Source organism: Ciconia boyciana, chromosome 4 (genome assembly GCF_034638445.1).
Source record: "Ciconia boyciana chromosome 4, ASM3463844v1, whole genome shotgun sequence".
Taxonomy (NCBI): domain Eukaryota; kingdom Metazoa; phylum Chordata; class Aves; order Ciconiiformes; family Ciconiidae; genus Ciconia; species Ciconia boyciana.
The window spans coordinates 20,070,187-20,088,373 of record NC_132937.1 but is presented as its reverse complement, the minus strand read 5'-3'; positions in this window follow the sequence as shown (position 1 = coordinate 20,088,373).

Here is an 18,187-nt window from a genome sequence, read left to right as displayed (position 1 = left end):
TTGCAACATTCCCAAGAAATAAGTTTTAGAAATTCTTGTACCCACTTTACCAGTTTGCTTTTCTCCACCCATTTTTTTCCTTGGTTGTCCCTACTGCATACTTAGTGTCTCCAATTCTCACTAAAGCAATTGTTCTCATTGGTGATGATTCTTAAGTCTGACCTTTAGGAATAATACAGACACAAACTAGTTCCTAACAGCACAGGAGCAAACTTTTTCCTTGGCATAGATCACAAAAGCAATACAGAGCTGAGCATTCACTATCAAAGAAGAGAGCAAGGGAAGAAATTAATATAAAGGTCAGATAATTTGCAAAAAGAAGGCAGAGCTGACCTCAGAACGACCAGCTCTATGACTCAAATGCTGGTTTCATACCTTCCAGGGCAAGATATCTCTGCTAAGAGTTTGTACAGCACATTTACAAAAGCTCCATTGTTTCTGAAAACAGAATACATTAAGATGGTATTTAGGAGAATTATTTCAAAGGAAAATATATTGAAGTTAAATAGAAGTTTTATTAGTGATTCCCATGGAGTATAATGCTATTAATAAAAAGAGTTTTTGAAAATTGCAGGAAAAATTCTGATAATAACAACAGATTTCTTGCTGGCCTTTTCACTTTTCGAAGTATTTTCATAGTTTTAATATTGAAATAAAGTGAGAAATATTGGTGTCTTGTATATCCAACATACATATTGCAGGCATTCATGCTTTATTTTCATTCAAAAATAGTGCAAATAACCAATGAATTTTTACATGATATTGATATTGCAAACAGCTTTGTGGACATCTAAGTGAAAGCTGTAATGAAGTTACATCAAACAAGCAAGTAATGAATTTTTAATTTAATTTTATTTTACTTTATTGAGGATGGATTTTCACAATTCTTTTTTTCTGTCCTCACATTGAAAACAGCATCTGCTACTAAGCATCAGCTTCAGTTAGAAGTGACATGAAAAATAAAAGACAAATGGTTTTCTCAGGAGAATTGAAACTAAAGTGCATATCTTTTTTCATATTGCTATTTTTTTCAAAATCAAAATAATAACAGTTGGTTGGGTTTTTTTTTTCCTCAGATATTCTTTTTCTATTGTGTTTTTAAGGAATTGCTTCCCAAAAGTTCCAAATCTCACATGGCAGAGACAGTAATATTTTCTTTTTGCCTTTTGAAGCATATTCTAAACATTATTTTTAGCTTATTTGGTTGGTTACATCTCTTAGTAGCTAATAATGGCATTGATATAATATTTTCAGTGCAAAAGGATTCCAGACATCAGTGCTTAATGCAAATGGAGACTGTTTTGTAGAAGGAATTAACAAATTTACTCATTACCAAGTTCTCCATGGAATTGTAGCCACCAATGGATAGCTAAAATTAGGGCAGTTATCTAACCTAAGTCTATAACATTTTATACTATAAGGAAATTATCCTCCACCCTCCAATAAGCCTTTTGGGGGAAATTTAACTTTAGAAGAATATAATTACTAGGGATATGCAAATAGTGGTTTTTTTATGAATATTCATTCAAATAGAAAGCAATCTCTGTGATTATTTTGTGATGTCTTATGACAGTCACAAGTTCTTGTTTTTCTGACATTAACACTTCCAAAACTGAACATGTATTGTATAGAGTTTATTTATTGGACTAGCATGTTCTTTTTCTATTCTTCACTGAGCAACTTATGCAAGTAGTCAGTCTTCATATCCAAGTTCTCAAGTGTTCAGTAAAGTCATGTTACTTTTACGTTATTTTTAGGTTAAAACTTTGATGATACAGATGCTTTGTGATCTTCTACAATATTTTGCAGGTGTACTGTAATCGTTGATGGGCGTTACTACAGTTTCTGATTAAAAAAATAAAAGGATATTTATTTCTCATTGATAGCATTCACCCAAGGGAAATGGATATATAAATATCTTTTATTTCATCCTTTGGGAGGACATCTGCTGGCAGATATAGACACCTAAATTTAAGTAAAATGTACTACAGGAGTAATCAGTGTCTAAGCACCCATTATAGTTAATGGAGATCTAGTCAATGCAGACTCTAGAAGGATATTTAGCTGGAAAACTGCAGAGGCCTGACTTAGGTGCATTTATAGTCAACCAGGGCTATCTGAGAGGCCCTTGCATTTTTTCTGCAGATGTTGCTCCAGTTTGGCTTAGGTGTCATATGGGTGTCATGTTCCAGGTCAAGACTGATATCTTTGGATATGTTGGCTTTGGACACCTGAGTATGGGCAACTAAACTGAGCCCCATGACCTGACCTGAGTGCCTCTTTGTCCTCCCCTAATGCTGAAGAAAATGCAGGATATTGCAGTGTATTGCCTGTGGGCAGGAGTCTGCCAATCAGATGAGTACGGGTAAATTAAACTATTTTCTTTTTTTGAGACATCCATGCTGTATCTTTAGTAATTGAACACCCATTTAATAAAAAAAAGAAATTTTGAGTATTCTTCAAGTTGAGAGAATTTAACCTGAGTAGTAACACACTCTAAGGCGTTGAGTTAAGCACTGGATAACTGGACATTTTAAATCTTGATACACTATTTCTGTAAAAGTTGAGCACTGTGCAAAAAAGAATTCAGTATTCAGGGAGGTAAAAGGAAAGAAGCAAAAAAGAGATGGCTGCAGCACTACGGTTAGAGATCTCAGCTGAAAGAAGATGGACCTGGAAGATGTCTGTTTTGCATGAAGTTGGCCAATTATCTAGTGTGGAATACACGAACAGTCTGGAGAACCACAGGTACAATGAAGCTAGATGAAGAAATAGTAGGAGCAATAGTAATAATAGCAGCATAATTAATGAGAATCACAATAACTTTACACTAATTGAAATTTCCAACTACATATTAACTAATATTTAATACCTCTAGTATTAATAAAAGCTAGAGTCCAAATGCATTATCCTTGTACAATCAAATCCAATGCACGTTCTGCTCCTGACTGCATTATGCAGAGAATCCAGCTCATAGCAGATAAAACTTGGCTAACTTCCACTCATGACTTACAATGTCTTCGGCAAGAGCTTATCACTAGAACAATGATGATGCCATATTACGTCAGGAATAGGTCTGAGACTCTTAATGAATATCACTTTAATTTGGGAAGACCTAAGCAGAGATACTACTCAATTTGCTAGTATATGTTGTCTGTGTAATTAACTTCATGAGGTTAATAATCAGCATGGGCAATATATTGTCATGGTTTAGCCCCAGCCAGCAACTAAGCACCACACAGCTGCTTGCTCACTCCCCCCTGGTGGGATGGGGGAGAGAATCAGAAGAATAAAAGTGAGAAAACTCGCGGGTTGAGATAAAGACAGTTTAATAGGGAAAGCAAAAGCCGCGCACGCAAGCAAAGCAAAACAAGGAATTCATTCACTCCTTCCCATTGGCAGGCAGGTGTTCAGCCATCTCCAGGAAAGCAGGGCTCCATCACGCGTAACAGTTACTTGGGAAGACAAACGCCATCACTCCAAATGTCCCCCCTTCCTTCTTCTTCCCCAGCTTTATATACTGAGCATGATGTCATATGGTATGGAATAGCCCTTTGGTCAGTTTGGATCAACTGTCTTGGCTGTGTCCCCTCCCAACTTCTGCACCTGGCAGAGCATGGGAAGCTGAAAAGTCCTCAACTAGTGCAAACATTACTTAGCAACAACAAAAACATCTCTGTGTTATCAACACTGTTTCCAGCACAAATCCAAAACATAGCCCCATACCAGCCACTATAAAGAAAATTAACTCTATCTCAGCTGAAACCAGCACATTCTTTACACTGAGATAAAGGTAGCTAACATTTCATCCATACATTTCATTATTGCTTTGAGACAGGGAGATGTTGTAAATCATTATCTACTTCATAGATGACATAAAAGATTAATTTGGTTTATAGTATTTTCTTATTGACTGCGAGACATATCACAGATGATGCTCATGGACTTGGCCCTTGATGGAAAGCCTTCAAAGGAAGGAAAATGCAACACATGGCCATGACTTCCAGCTAGCAAAAGCAGTATGGAGGTCCCTGGAGTTGAACAAACATCTGGGGAATACTTTTATTTCAATACATCATCCTAACCTCAGTCCATGGAAATTGCAGTGCATCCTCTGGAGCATCTGTCAGCATCTGTATCTGTGATTTATAGGTGGGATACAGCAGAAGCTCACATAGTTGCGACTGCCATGGTAAGAAGGGGAAGTGTGCTGTACAGGCATGTAACCATTACTGTACCATAGAGCTGGGATCACATATTGTAACTGCCAACTAATGGGGAAAGATGGAGAAGAAACAGTTCCCGAAGTCCCTCTTCACTCACAGTAAATTAATGCCTGTGGTGCACACAGATTAATTGAAGGTAATAACAAAATTGAAGGTAATAATAAAAAAGTTAGCAATCCAACCTGCATCACTTGAATCCTAGGTATATGTTTTTTACCAAAGCGCATTCCTCCTCTTCAAACTGCATTTCTGAGCAGGTTAGAGTCTAAATTGTTGTGCATTGCACGCTAATGCTGAGACTCTATCAGTACTTATAAAGGCAAAATATTTTCAAATTCTCAAAATTTGGATGAATGTGATTTGTTGGATTCTTCAGTGAAAGTTGTCTAAACAGGATTTTTCAAGTGGGAAAGAAATGTAAAATAAATAAATCTGCATTTCTATGCTATTTGTAACATACCACCTGAAAGTTTCATCCTGCAAAGTGCTGATTTCCCCTTCACAACATTCACCCCAGAAAATAGCACTATCTGTCAGCTAAGGCAATAAGGCCTGTGCCTAATGAGAGAGTTTTCTCTTCCCTTCAGCATCCCTGGAAATGGAAAGATCACCGAGTTTAGCAGGATAGGAACATTGGGCTCAATTTCCAATTCTTTCTACAGACATGATTTCTGAAGGGCAATTTTCTTTTGAGAGGGTAAAAGGATTACTCCACTGATGCATATCATCAGCTTATATTTAGGAGCAAAGCTGGAAGTGACTTGGAAAGAAGGGAATTCTGATACCTTACTAATTGAATCGGAATGTCTTATTAGTATCCTCTCTCAGTAATCTGATATGAAAGTCACTAATACGATACGACTGTAACGTTGTATTAGCAACAATATATTCTGATATGATATGAATGCTAAAGCAACACAAAGGAATGTTGCTAATGTGCTAATCGGATACGATATTGCTAATGAGACATGAGAGACTCCAGTAAAAAAATTAATATTACTTCCCTTAACTTTTTGAAGATAGCATTAACCTTATTCATCACGGATACTGCAAAATGTCCTTTTGCTCTTTCCCAGGCATTTAGAGTTCTGTCCGTCCACATTTCAGGTTTGTAGGCACAGTGTTTTTACTGACAGAGTATTTGGCCTCAATAATAAAGAGAACAAGTAAGTGCAGAGTGATTTGTGTAGTCTCAATACAACATGTACTGATGTGGTAGTTACTTAGCATGGGGATAATGTGCATATTTAGGCAACTCTTTCACAGAATCATAGAATCATTTAGGTTGGAAAAGACCTTTAAGATCATCGAGTCCAACTGGAAACCTAGCACTGCGAAGACCACCACTATACCATGTCCCTAAGCACCTCATCCAAACATCTTTTAAATACTTCCAGGGATGGTGACTCAACCACTTTCCTGGGCAGCCTGTTCCAATGCTTGATAACCCTTTCAGTGAAGAAATTTTTCCTAATATCCAGTCTAAACCCCTCCTGACCCAACTTGAGGCCATTTCCTCTCGTCCTATCGCTTGCTACTTGGCAGAAGAGACCAACACCCACCTCGCTACAACCTCCTTTCAGGTAGTTGTGGAGAGCAATAAGGTCTCCCCTCAGCCTCCTTTTCTCCCAGTTCCCTCAGCCGCTCCTCATAAGACTTGTTCTCTTGCTTCAACTAATCTCCAATAGTCTTGCAAAAATTAGGACTTAAGGCTCACAACATCCAGGTGAAAGAGAGTATTGTCATTCCGCACATTACACAGGAAGAAACTGAGGCTCAGAAAAGGGAGTTATCCATCACATAACTGGATGTGAATCTGAACAGAACTGTAGAATTCCTGTAGACAGAGGTCTGTTTTATTAATGAGATTTTTCTTTCCTCTCCTACTGTAAATTTTCATTTTCTTTTGCTTTTTCATTGCTTGGTATGTTCTCAAGCAGGGATGAAAAGAATGATGGTGGTATGAAGGTATTGAACTGGAGCTGCAGAGGTTGTCCTTTGCTTCCCCCATCTATGAGACACCAAATGGAAAAAGACACAAGTAAACAGAGGAGTAAAGTTTTTAAGCTAATTTGCCTGAAAATGTTGCACTCCCAGTACTTGGGCTATACTTCAGCTGATATAAATTGGAGCAGCTCTGCTGACTTCAGTGAAGTTATGACCTCTGTGCTACATAATAACTTATGCATTTGAGAAAGATATTTATATTTTCCTGTTAGTGGAGGAAGGGAAACAGGAACCATCTAAAAGCTGGTAGCATCTATTTGCAAATTCCACTGTCTTAGATCAGAAATGGGAAATCTGCATCATATGTGTTAGAATTGTCATGAAGCACTGATGAGATGCCATACACCCAAAACATCATGTCAGTTTGTCCTTGGTTTCACAGTCCTATGTGCCAACCTGATAAGCAGACATGCTGTTTTGGGAAATGATTAATAAGTACTGATGGGAAGTGAGGAAGACTTTGACTTAGTGTTAGTCTAACTACTGGAAAGCACTTTAGTGTTGCTTTTTCTATACAGATCTCAATAGCAGGCCTTTTATATATAAACAGATGTGACAACAAAAAACCCACACCCTTTATGGATTTAAAACTGTAGCTTTTAAAATTCATTTTTGGCTATAGAAATATAACCAGTGTTGTGGAAAGATCAAGATATTTAGTGGTTTTCCTTGTATTTATCCATAACTGGGATAGTGTACAATCTAAAAAAACAAATGCTAAAACAGCTGACTTAAAGGCGGCATTGAACTTTTCTATTTATTGTTATTTAAAGCAAGAGAAGGGTTGTAAAGACCAAAGTGTAGCTTGGTAAATCAATGACATTTCAAGTTGTCTCAGATTAATCCTGTATTCATCCCTCTCCATGCATTTTGGAGAAATAGCTATCTGCACATTGAGTTTGCTGTCCTACTTCTCATGTTTTTTTTATTTTGCTCTGTTTAAGAGATAACATCGCAGCCCCCTCCAAGAGAAGATCTGTGCTCTTCCCTCCTGTTCGTCACTGGCTGGCAGTGTCCTCAGATCACTGTTTAGGTTGTGTCAGTGTCTTGTCAGCTGATAGGCAGACCGAAATTTATTGCAAACAATTTTTAACTTATTGCCACACCATACTTTTGATAAAATAACCAGGGAATTAATTCCTGAATGGGTATTTCCCTAAACACCATTACAAACTGGAGCTCTTCAAAGACATCTATTTTCATTTGGCTAGATAATGATCATCCTCACTTACTGTAGGAGGACTGCTTCATTAGGTGCTGACAATTTCAGTTCCTGTTAGGGAGCTAAATACAGCATATTTAACCCCACACTATGTTCCCTCTTCTTATTTTTATGTTTTCACTGCCTTAATTTTCTTCTTGAATGAATCTATACATTGTCCTGTACCACCAGGGAAAACAAAAAGAAAAAAATAAAAAAAACCTTCCACAACAGCTTTTTCCCCTACGCACACTTTTTAATTGTATAAGAATGGATCTTAAGAGAAGAAAAAAAATCTTGTGTGCTCTGGTCCTGGAAAAATTTTTTTTTTTCAAGAATCCAATGAATTAATGAATCAAACTATCAGTTATGGCCTAGAAAAAGAATAAGTACAGTTCAAAAGAAATGCCAAATATTTTGTTGGGTTGAAGGAAGGTCCTGTAATGCACATGTTTTTCCTGAGATGGGGGTGAATTAAGTAGTCCTGACATGCATAGGCATCAGTAGAAATTATGAATGTAGCACCTATATGCATACAAAAAGTATTAGTCAACACTTCTAAACTGATGTTTAGCAGGAGGAAGCTTCAGCAGATGAATTTACAGTTAGGTGCAGATCTATGCATCATTGGGATATATATTATGTTACATTAATTCAAATATGTAAAAAACCATATTGACTTCTTGGACTGACAAGTCCTTAGCTTAAAAGCTTTTTTAAAATTCCTTTTTCAGTAGATGTAACAGCTATTGTAAGCAGAAATGCCTAGGAAAGTGTATGATGTGTGTGTGTGGGGGGGTGTTCGGATTTTTTGTTTGTTTGTTTGTTTTTGTTAACTACGTAAGATCATATTTTCATAGAGTTAAACTGATATGATTTTCATAACAGTTTCATCTTTTTTAGTGCCTGGCAGCTTGTACGTGGAGTCTCTCTTCCTAAGAACAGTGTGTTACTACATGAGTTAGAACAGGAACAAGAGACAGGGAACATAACGTTTCTTCTTTTGCTTCTTGACTCCCTTTTTTGTGCCATTTTGGCACAGCTATAAAGTTATTTTGTGGTTTCGATTATCTGCAAAATGGGTGTATTAATAATTACCTTCTTGCAGAGGTAATTATACTGTTTAATACTGATTAATAATTAGAAATGTTTTAATCCCCTTAGAGGAAGGGAATGAAATGCAAAGTACTATTACTACTGTTAATAATGCACAGTGAACTTTCATGCTTATATGTAGTAGTTTCCTCTTTTATCCATTTCCCAGATTAACACTTACTTTTTAAATTGAAACTATATTAGGCAAGGTTATTCAGGAGAAAGTAGAATGGTGGATGAAAGGGTAAATTTGAGGTAGGGGGTGAGTTATTGAAGGGAAATGAAGCCACTGACTTCATTGTGTCTTACAATAGAATGGAGGAAAGCAGCACAAAATAACTATTAGTATTAATATGAATAATGACCTATAAATATTCCACTTGTTAACCATGTAATCAAGTCTCTGGTCTCAATGGATGTCTATCTTCCCTTTTGTATATTTGTATATTATAATTTAAATGCATACATTATAATCACTTTTTTGGCTTACTGGTTTAATGTATGAGAGATTATTCATTTAGCAGTCAGATATTTATTCATTTATATTGGATTGGAATTGCAAAGTCCTTGCTTAGCAGATTTCGTACACTAAGTAGTTATTCCACAGGGTAGTAAGGTTAAAAATGATATGATGCAGGGGTTTCTAAAGCTGACAGAGGCATCTGGTGCTCAGCTTTGGCTACTGCTGGTAGATGCATTGTTTAGACAGGTTTCAGCCATAGTCACTCTGTTGGATCCCCTGTGTTGGATGTGCAAGCTCCATACCAGAACATACATGTGTTTTTAAATTGTAGCCTGCTTGCGTTCACTGAGTATTTACAGTTTGGCAGGCTAAAAAGGGAAAGTTAGAACATTTATCATGCTGTCCTTGGTGACAGTATTAGGCAGAACCATGTTCAACAAAATAATTTCATTGGTATGAACTTTTTCACATCTATTTTGTCCACCCAACAAGCTTGTTTGACTCCAGGTAGACCATATAGTACTTAAGAGATGTTTGGGGAAGTGGTTTGCAACAATCATTGAGGTAAGAAATCTAGTGCCTCTAGCCTTGCTATTCCCTCTTCTCCAGGTTTTGAATAGATGCTGTGGTTTAACTCTGGTAGGCAGCTAAGTACCACACAGCCACTTGCTCACTGCCTCCGCATGGGATGAGGAAGAGAACTGGAAGGGTAAAAGTGCAAAAACTTGTGGGTTGTGATACAGACAGTTTAAAAGCAAAAGCCACACATGCAAGCAAAGCAAACTAAGGAATTCATTCACTGCTTCCCATTGGTGGGCAGGTGTTTAGCCATCTCCAGGAAAGTAGGGCTTCATCACGCCTAATGGTTGCTTGGGAAGATAAACATTATAACTCTGAATGTCCCCACCTTCTTCCTTCCCCCAGCTTTTATTGCTGAGCATGACATCATATGGTATGGAATATCCCTTTGGTCAATTGGGGTCAGCTGTCCCAGCCGTGTCCCCTCCCAACTTCTCATGCACCCCCAGCCTACTTGCTGCGGGCAGAAAAGGGCTTGATGATGTGTAAGCACTGTTCAGCAATAACTAAAACATCCCTGTATTATCAACACTGTTTTCATCACAAATACAAAGCATAACCCCATACAAGCTACTATGAAGACAATTGACTATCATCCCAGCCTAAATCAGTGCAATAAGTAAACTAGACACTGGTTCCCAAACATACAGAGGGGATTAACTTGCTTTTTATCTTCTTACAGGTAAATGGCTTTCCCAGCAAATGGATCTGTAGGCCATGGAAATCATGATCACTATCAAAAATAATTAGTCTATAGATATGTTTCCTTAGAGAGAAAAATTTTGAAAGTTACAGGAAAAAAAAAAATTAAAAAAGAAAAACTTTCCACTTTCCTTTACATCTACGATGCTATTTTTTATACCACAGGGCTTCAGCTGCATCTTCAAAATATAACAACTTGTCTATAGAGTATGCGTTGTATTCTGGATATCCTAGCTGTCTAAAATGTCACCAGAGTTCTAGGCAAATGAATATTCAGTGACCATAAAAGTCAATCTAATAATCAGACATTCACATGCTTGTAGAGATGGAAGAACAGGGGAACATCTGCATAAACATCTGAAAGTGGTCCAGCCGCTGACCCTTGCTGTTGCAGATGGAGTGAGGGTGCACTTCACTCGCAAGAGAGAAGTAAAAATACAGTTTATTGATACAGAATAGGGAGTTAACAAAGTTCAATGCGACAGTGTTTTAACAAGATTCAATGGCAAGGTACACGTGATTATTTACTGCATAGAGGACAGGGTCAGACAAAACTATCAGGGAGACCCTCCCGTTGAGTCATGAGGTTCGGAAGGATCCCCTTGCTTTCTAAACTCCTTCTCAGAGAGGAGTCTAGGTGCAGCTAGATCCAGTCCTAGTCCCAGACTTGGTCAACGGTTTATGTCTAAAGGATTGCATGTGCGCAATCAATCCTTTATATCACTTAGCTAAGATGTCAAAGTTTAGCATGCTCTTAGTCACTTACTGAGGATCTGTTGTGGCAAGGAATCTCTCAACCTCGAGGAGTAACCTTGAGAGGCGTCCCTGCTCAAGGGGAGATGCTGGCATGCAGCCCGCTGCTGTGCAGGTGAGCTCAAAGGGCCCTGGGCTGTCCACTATTTAAGGAGTAAGATGATTGACTTATGGCCATATTTGCATATCAGCAAGAGGTTTAGATCCCTGCTTCAGGCAGCCCGTGGCTACTTTGTTGCCATTCGTCCTCAAGGTCCAGCATAAGCTGGATGTAGCTATCAGGATGACTCCCACTGATGGTTACTGCTTGTGCAGGGAGCAGGGGGGGAGCACACCGCCACACTTGCTCTCACACAGATGTCTGTCTACTCTTCCGTCTCAAATATAGGTGTCTATATAGGAACAGATGGGCAGAAAGGCATATGGAATGACACATGTTGATAGATGGTTGGTTGGATAAAGCTGGCACTGGGCAAAGAGGTGATGAATAATTTTGCTAGAGATGAGAGCCAGTACTTTTTGAGCCTTGCACATTCTGGAAGCTGGAACTCCTAATTGTCATTATGAATGAGGGGACAGCTTCACCAAAGAGTATCCCAGATTGACCTCTTATCAAACTATTATGGGACTGTTGGTTTTTAGATGTTCTCTCAAGTCTTCAGCTTCTTTTGGCTCAGAAAAAAAGATAAAACTCTAATACCTATGTCCTACCTGCTGGACATTTCAGTTTGAAAGAGAAAGAAAGAGAATTATGTTTCAGTCTGGAAGGGGATTTAATCATTTCACCTGTAACACTGTCCAGATTTCTCACAGATTTCCATTACTGGCTGCTTTAATAATGTCTCTCACTCACTCCCTCTTTCTTGCACAAACTCTGCTTTGGTTCCATTTATTCCTTTCCTTCTGGTAGACTATAGATCTGTTTATCCAAAATCATAAATCCTCACTAGTATGATACACAATATAGATTTAGGGACTTTGCCATTTGGGTCCAACAAAGACTTCAGAATCTCTTTTGATAATATTATCTCCTACCTTTTAAATTTCTTCTTAGCAGAAACATTTTCTGTAAAATTGAAATCCTTTATCTTAAAATCATAGATCTTAGCTGTGACCTTGTACCCTTTAAGTATGAATAAGAGCCACTACTGAATGCTACCTTTCCTATTTTGCCTGGTCAGCTTACAGTATTGTCTACTATTTTGTACTGCTTGAGGAAAAAGCCATCCTCTGTTTATCCACAGTAGTTAATTTTCTTTTTGGCCCTAGGGAGCTTAAAGGAAATTTCTTCCACATGATTTAGGGTTTTTTTCACTGTGAGTTGGGTTATCAAGGTTATTGGAATTACAATTTGGATTTGTTTCATGTCTTTTAGTTAAGACAGTATTACTGGAGTTAAAAACTGTTGTTAAAAAAAATGACACTTCTATTTATACTATTCTGTAGTATTTAATCAAGGGATTCTCAATGTCAGCCTATTTGCATTGATATTGCACTTTTCAAGCAGGTACTTTATAAATTTTTTTTTGAGGAACTAGAATAAACTATTAGCTAAACTGCTAGAGAGAGAACAGACAAGTCAAAATTGAGACGTTTCAGCCTGTTTGCTTCATGAAATTAATGTATGAGACATTGCACATGTGGATGAGGTTTTGCCCATTTTCCAGCTATGGAAAAATTCCCTTTTTCACAGATTTATGAAAAAGAAAAGAACAGCAATAAGACCATGAGCTATGAAAATTACCTTTGATACACTAGCAGGTTTTGGTTTGGTTTGGTTTTTTTTCTGTTGTGGCTATATGTTATGTTAGGTATATGGTATGGTTTCTTAGGGGTTTTTTTTCTTGTTTTCAAATAATTTTACTTCTTCAAAATAAATCTCAGCCAACACATCATATTCTCTTCTCCATTAGATTATTTGGGTATGATGAAAGGAAACACTACAATTTGCAAAGTTGTATAAACAGATTTTATCACCACCTATTTTACTACTGCTTTTCCAGAATCCCACTCAAACAAATATTCACAAAAGTCCTAATCTAACTTTCAAGCAAATGGTAATGTTTCACAGCTTATAATGTTGTCAATTCACAGGACATGTTAATCTGGGCTAGCACAGGGTGTCCTAACATATTACATTGCAAGTAGGATATCCTGCCCATTGATTGCTAACAGACCTCGTTCACCCTTTTTTCATTCTTTTCTTAGGAAAGGGAGGACACGAGACTGCTGACTAAGGAGGATACCAATCTGTCTTGCACAACATAAGCAGCTAACCTGGAAGTAAGGCAGTGGTTTGTATTTTTTAATATAAAGAATTCAAAGGACTTAGAGTCCTGTGAATTCAGTTTCAGGTGTGATTAATTGGACTTTAAATAGATATACACAGAGCAGACATTTTCATCTGAGCTAGTCACTGCATACTCTCTCTATAACAAATGGAGAGAAGTAATCACATCCAAGGCATGATTACTCTCATTTTAAAGCAGGGATCTAAAACATGCTGTGAAGCACATAATTCTGTTCACTGGCTGTAAAGAAAGATTACCTAAGGTGCAGACATCATTGTACATATTTAAAGCTAGATAAAAGCTAACTCTTAATTAACTAAATATACAAAGATATTCCTACTCTGATTTTAAAACAAATAATATTTAGGCATACCTCAAATTTCTACGGATATCAAATATATTTTTTCCTATTTATGCTTTGTTTAAGTAATTCTGTAAATCTCACAAAATACCTACCAGTTTTTGATTCTACCATTTCCTAAATTGTTCTCTTAATCTGGCCCAGAAAGATTTCTTATAACCATCCCTATTTTGTGTCTTAGGATTTGATATAATTTAAAAGTCCCTCCAGGCTGTGGAATGTCTCCAACTTAAAGTATTGGGATTTTTTTTCCCCAGAAATGTCAGGATCTAGAGCTGTTTGCACTAACACACATTGACTTCAACAATACCACACTACTTCCAGCAATGAGAAAAAGAGAAAAAAAATCTACCACATAACAGAAAAATCTGAGGTAAAGCATATAGGATAAAAAAAAAAGTGGCTGAAATGTGTATTTAAAAAAAAAAAAAAAAGTAAATGTGTGTGTGGAGGGATTGTTTTGTTTTGTTTTATTTTTGTTTTTGTTTTTTTGTGTTTGTTTTTTAAAAAAAGCCCTCCACAAACAAGAAGTGACAAAGCAAACAGTGCCTGGAATCCCAGCCTTTCTTTTTATGCATATTCCCCTATGCGCAGCTTTTTAAGTGTCCATTTGTTTGCTATGGTAATTTATGTCATTTTCTATTGTATTATACACCTAATGCACAGCTGGTCTCCTAATGTAGATTTCTTCACTCTTGCTTCCACATAACCCTTCTTTGCACCAAGTACTTATCTTTACAGTTATTTTCCATGGTCTCTGATTCTCTAGGCAGCATAATATTTCTGGTTGCCAAGCTGCTGGAGCAGCCTGGGCACATTCAAATCCAAATGTTAATGTTTTCTACTTCCTACAAGAGTAAAATGGGAATTTTGCTTCTTTTAAGCATACAGCTTGTTCTTCAATACTTCTTTGTACCATACCAAGCTGTAGCACTGAGGAAACTTATGAAAAAGAGAAAGAGATGGTTTGTTTTTGTTTTTGTTTTTTTAAATTAATCTGTGTTGCAAAACATTGACACAAAAATGTAGCAATCATTTCTTAACTATCTTCTTGGAACTGAACGGTGTTATTTCAGAGCAATTAAAACAGCTTGCAATAGCAGTCTGAGCATTGTACTGGACTTAGCTAGAAATGGACAACCAGACAACTGGAGAACTAGAGATGGCCAGACACCAAGATTTTTATGCATTTACCTTTTGTTGACTTTGCAAAGATTTCAGTAGGAAATCCTGTGTCATGGAAGGTATTCCAAGATTCATGGATGAGAATTTCTTTACATTTGATGTGTTATGTAAATGTACCAGAGCTAAAGTTGAAGTGGATTGAATGTACAGCAGAGGTCAGAAAGAACTAAGCACCCAGGTATCTACACAGCATCTCAGATGGGTAAGTGAACTTGCCCTGACCACACAGCCTCAGTAACAGTAGCATTGGCACTGGAGACAAACCATACTCTTGGAAGAGATGAGGCATAGCTTTTAAAGCCAGAGGTAAGTCAGAGTGAATTCTCCATTGACCTATTTGAAAGGGAGTCCTTAAGAGCTTCTCATACCATTGCAACTGTAAAAACTCCAGAGTAGATTGTCAATAGCAGAGCTTGAGAATAAATGGCAGCAGCAGTCCTGCTTCCTGTTGCATGAACCTTTGGAAGGTGTGGTAGCTTCTCTAGGACTTCACAAGACTTCTTTGACAGAGCTGTAGGAAGAAGGCTTTGCACACTGAGAATTAGGACATGCACATCTTAGAACATACAACTCACAAAACAGACCAAAGAAAGAAATGCAAGAGACATCACACTTCTTCCTTCCATTTCTTCTTTCTTCCAAGAGCTTGTGTGGGTCCTTATCAGAGCTGCCCTTATATTTATGTCAGTTTTTCATCAAGGCTTTCTCAGGGCTGCTTCAAAGAAGCATAATAAACAGAAAGCAAAAGGGGCCACGGGATGCACCCGCCACCAATGCACCACCCAATGTGGTAATTGTCTCAACAGGGGGCCTATATAAAACTGTTATGTTCTTTTTGAAAAAAAAAAAAACAACCAACCAACCAACCAGAAACAAACAAACAAAACAAAACAAAACCCTTAGAAAGTCCCATTTCACCCTTGTCCCCTTAAGGTGATATAAAAGCCTAGGAAAAAAAAATAAAAGCCCCCCTTAAATCTGATAAGCAATTGAGCATCTCCAAACTGTGTACCCCAGTGGGTGAAGAAAAGTATGAAATTCATGACTTTAGTGTCTGTGCTGCTTTCTCCTGCTACCCTGAATTACTCTTAATTTTGGCTAATATACTGTTGCTTGCTAAGATCATCACTAACTGAATGATTTTCCTCCATCTGTCTAAAAAGGCAAGAAAAGTAATGAATAGGTTAAGACATCCTCTCACCCCTAGAAAATACCCTTTCCAGGTCAAGGTTAGAGTCAGAATAGTAAGAGGTGTGTGCGATGGGAGCTTGTTTCTGTTGTAATTGCTAGCAGACTAAGCAGACCTGAGCCTCCAGGGATGTCAGTCCGTCAGTGATAAATTGATACAAAACATTCTTGAAAAGTTTGTTTTGCTGCCATTATGCTAATATTTGCTTAGTGGATATGAGTTTTGCATGAAATGCCTGCAATCCAGAGGAGAATGAGGCACTTTAAATTAATAAATAATGATAACAATTATGACATCAGGGTCAAGAGAAAGAATGGCTAATGAAAACCATCACCTGCTCTCAGCCAGAGCACGAGAGTGAATCCAGCTTGATGTGCACTGGGGAATTCTGGGAACTTAACAATTAAAGGCTGTTTCTCCAGAGAAGAGAGGGCTCCATCTTCCTCGACATTGCTAATGAAGTGTAATTCATTTTACCTCTTCCCCACCTTTCAAAATCAAAGTTCAAGAGGCCGTAGCAGACAAATTTCAAAGGAGAGGCATGCATATCTCTTGCAATGCTGCTCATGCTCTTTAGGGAATATCCTCATGTTCTATTAATTATTGTACTTCTCTGGCATTATTATTCATGGACTAGCATCTCAAAATACTTGACTTAGCAGTGGTTCTGGAACTAATACTAATAAGTACAAGGCTGTGCCTTGGGTGAAACATGTTTTTTTCTTCTGGGTACAACGGAGAGCAATACTTTTCCTCACAATTCAGCCAGGTTTTTTTCACATCTGCGAGCAGTAGGCAGTCATTTGGTTAATTATATTGGTTTCAATATTTAAGAGGCAGCGTTGGGAGCATATCATTGGGAACACTGGTGCAGCACCCATATACACACAACCGCAAGTGGTGTTGCTGCCATATAACCAGCAGCGTATCAGCAGACAGAAGTGTGAACAGATGTTGCATTAAGAGTTACTGTTGTGTAGGAGTCTGAGGAGTGGCTGGGGGGGGGGAACCCTCCCGTTGAGTCACGAGGTTCAGACAGGACCCCCTTGCTTTCTCAACTCCTTCTCAGAGAGGAGTCTAGGTGCGGCTAAGTCCAGTCCTAGTCTCAGACTTGGTCAACGGTTATTTTCTAAGGACTGTATATGCAGCCATTCATCAGAGTTAAGGCGACAGCATTAATTTAAACGCGCTGCACCCCCCAGTCTAGTCGTGTTGCATGAACTATCACGGCCACATTAATAAAGAGTGCAGTTTATTAGAGCAACAGACACACAGATTCTTTGGATTACCAGGGATAAATTTACTGTCTGCAAAGCACGTGCAAATACCAAAAGTATGAGTAACACTGCCAGCTATAAACGCGTTAAAGATGATAAAGCAACTCTAGAGAGATTTCTAAGTTTCCCAGGGAGGCACTTGGTATAACCAAGTGTTCAACTCTTACCCAAAGGTGTCCCGATGGGGGGGAAGAGAGGCTCAGCCCGTCGACTGATCTCAGAGGTCAGAGTGGTACGCGATGGTGTCTTCCCTAACATTCGCTTTCTCTTAAGCCATTTTATACTATCTTTCACCTTTCGGGTGGAGCTTGAGTGACTCTAGTCATACGTCTTTGTTTAGGATTGGTGTAAAGTTTTCTCGCTTCGCTTTTAAAGGTATAAGCTAGGAAAAATTCAAAGCGCAAGCTCAGTGAGGGTTGGTCGCACCTTGGAGGCGGGTAGCTTTTGGGATGGAGGTGTGTTTTGGTATTATAATGATGTTATAATGAGCAAAGTTCATCAAAGGACAGCATTTTGTCAGAAACATGACAGACTGTTGGCCCAGGATAGCAAATGTGCAGCTTACTGGTCACACACAATACCTTTGAGTTCCCATTTAATTGCAGAGCCTGGCCACGGCGTCTCCACACCGCTCCACCCTCCGAACAGTACCTTCTTAGAGTCAGTACACCAAGCTCCCCTGGTGTCACCGACGTCTAAGGTTACAGGCCTAGGGAACTTCCATGGAATGGCCTTGCATGTCAGCTGCATTCCACCTGGGAATCTTCTTCAATGCTGTACCTCACCTAAAAGTGTGAATATAAGTTTAATTTCTAAGTCACCTCCAGCTATTATCCCACAACAGATAGCAAAGTCCAG